Source organism: Chenopodium album, chromosome 6 (genome assembly GCF_948465745.1).
Source record: "Chenopodium album chromosome 6, dcCheAlbu1.1, whole genome shotgun sequence".
In the NCBI taxonomy this organism is placed as follows: domain Eukaryota; kingdom Viridiplantae; phylum Streptophyta; class Magnoliopsida; order Caryophyllales; family Amaranthaceae; genus Chenopodium; species Chenopodium album.
This window is the reverse complement of record NC_137839.1, coordinates 57,229,358-57,232,080: the sequence shown is the minus strand read 5'-3', so window position 1 is coordinate 57,232,080 and position 2,723 is coordinate 57,229,358.

Here is a 2,723-nt window from a genome sequence, read left to right as displayed (position 1 = left end):
ATTGGATAGAGTCTACCTATTTAATTAGCAATGTGTCTTGGCCCCTTGAAGAGGGAGAATTCAGAAAATGCATGGCCGTGCTCAAATGGATTACACAGTAACCATTTGTTTTGTAATTCTCACTCAGTTTTAAAGAAAAGATTTGTGGACTAATATGATCACGACATGAGATGCAATCATATTATCAAATTGACACACATTGACTTAAGGAATTTGAATATTGCGCACTTGTCTCAGACAAGTGGGAGATTGAAGGAGTTATGTCTTCAATAAGTGCAATTACTAGATATATCAACGATCACTATTATGGAGATAATAAGTTCGTTCTCTTGGGGCGTCATCATCTGTTGCTAGACTATGAGAGATGATCTTTGGGCTAGTAAAATAGCCCAAAGCCCGCTAGAATGGATCCTATGAGGTCACACACAAAGGTATCGGGTTAAGCAAGAAAGAGGCCGATTATTGGGCCTTATGAGTATGTAACTGATCATGAATAGGATTGGGCTAGTGTAGTTTGATTGGGATTAGGAATTGGGCTTGGACATGGACTCTTATTTATAGATATGATCTATAAATAAGATCAATGCCTAGGGTTGCAATACACAGGAGTCACAATTAACTCACAGTCAATTGTGAATCAAGGCAACCAAATCCCAAAACCCTCACCTCTCTCTCTCTCACGGCACCCTTCTCCTCCCCCCTTGGACTTACGGTCGTCCACTCCTGGTGGTGCTCGCGGTGGTTCGTGACTAGTTCGTTACTCATACTTCTCCATAGAAGGTCGATTGAAGAGTTCAATAGCGACTAACTAGCATTAGTGGAGGTCTTAATCCGTGCCTGTAGACCAAGTAGAGGAATCACGTTTGAGGTTCTTTGTCTCCCTTGTTCTTGCTCGATTGCTAGTGGAATCACGATTCAAAGGTATTATTCTTACTCTTTATGTGTTATGCATGAGATCCTTGGTTAGGTGCTATATGAATATAATTCATGATTATTTCCGCTGCGTAGTACCTATATTTCCCTACAATGCCACTCATCAAAATTTCAAAGTAACTAAAAATAACATAAAAGTAAATAAAAAATCCTCAAAAATTAATAAGAAAAGCATCTAAAGGTAGCATTTGTTTTCTTAGTTTTGGAGATTCCTATCCATATGTGTTTTCTTGTGCTAATAGCCTCACACTACACACTGCACACTACACACACGCCCAAACAGTCACAATTGAAAAACAAAGCAATTAGCGAGGCATAGAAGAAAATGGAAGATTGGGGACTGGTGTTGGTTGCACTACTTGCAGTGATTCTATTTTTCTATTGACACCTAGATTGATGTTTCAACTTCCCAGAAAGAACTGGCGGAGTTTGGAAGCTTACATACCATTGGGATGTCAGTAATAGTCCAGTGTCATCTACTTATACCTCATCACACACAAGCAATATGGGAAATCAAGCCCATTCAAAGTGTAATATAGATGTAATTAATCTAGCCACACAACTACGCACACCCTTGTCTAGTATAGATACCTAGTAGTATATATATGTAATTAACTAATTAATCTAGAATAAAGAAGCTCTTAATTCATGAACTGTAAATATATATTAGGCCAATTCAAAAGTAAATAGTAAAAAGTCAAAAGTTAATCAAAATATCTTAAAAAATTAATCATGCTATATAACAAAAAGGGCAGGTCTAATGTTTCAGAACTAATTTTTGATTTGCTATATTAAAAAAGGCTTATTGACAAGATAAGAGCCAACAGGAGATTTCACCTTTAGCCATTCAAGGAAAAGTTAGAAGCGATAGACTGTAAAATCCAGCAAGGTTGGCAATATGTTGCACACAACGCAAATGATCAACAATGTCACACTATTGATCAAGGAGCAACTTTCCATTATTTTGACATCCTTATTCCACACATCACATATGTACACAGTAAATTACGATTTAGGTAGACGACTAAGCTAAATTGTTCAATGAATTTGTAATGCGAATTACAATTGTACTAAATTAAAGACCTGAGCAAGTAGTCTAGCACAACGTTCATTCCATTAAGTCAGCCATTTCATCGAACACTTGGCATGCAACAAATCAAAGCAATAAAAAAAAATAAATAAAATAAATAAATAAAAAAACCCACAAGCCTTCTGATATTCATATTCAAAATTAAGGACAAACTCGAATTGAAAACCATACATCTTTCAAAGTATACAATAATACTTATACGAGAATAAAAATGTATAATGAAAACCAAACAAAATCATACAAGATTAAAACCCTAAAAGAAAAAAGAAAAAACCTTTTAGATTATACTGAAAATTAACAATTAAGAACACAAGAATACTCTAATTCATCAATCGAAATCACAAATACAGAACTGCCTAAAACATCAAACTAAAATCTATATAAATCAGTAAGTGAAGAACACTATTCATTGATAAAAATTTAAAACTAATATTAAAAAAAAAAAGAAAAATAAAGGGGAAAAGAAAATCAAACAACTTACTTTTGATCACCGAAAATAACTAGCTAAGAAATTTTATTTACCAAATCAAAGACTACGATGCGAAGATTGAAGGAAAAAATAATCGGCAGAAAGAGAATCCATAGGATGAGAGAGAAAGTATAAAGAAGTTAGTGAAGGCAACACAAAAACGAATTGAACTCTGGATATATTAGATTTACCAAAATTCCATTACTCAAGAAAAAAGGCGGACAACATCTC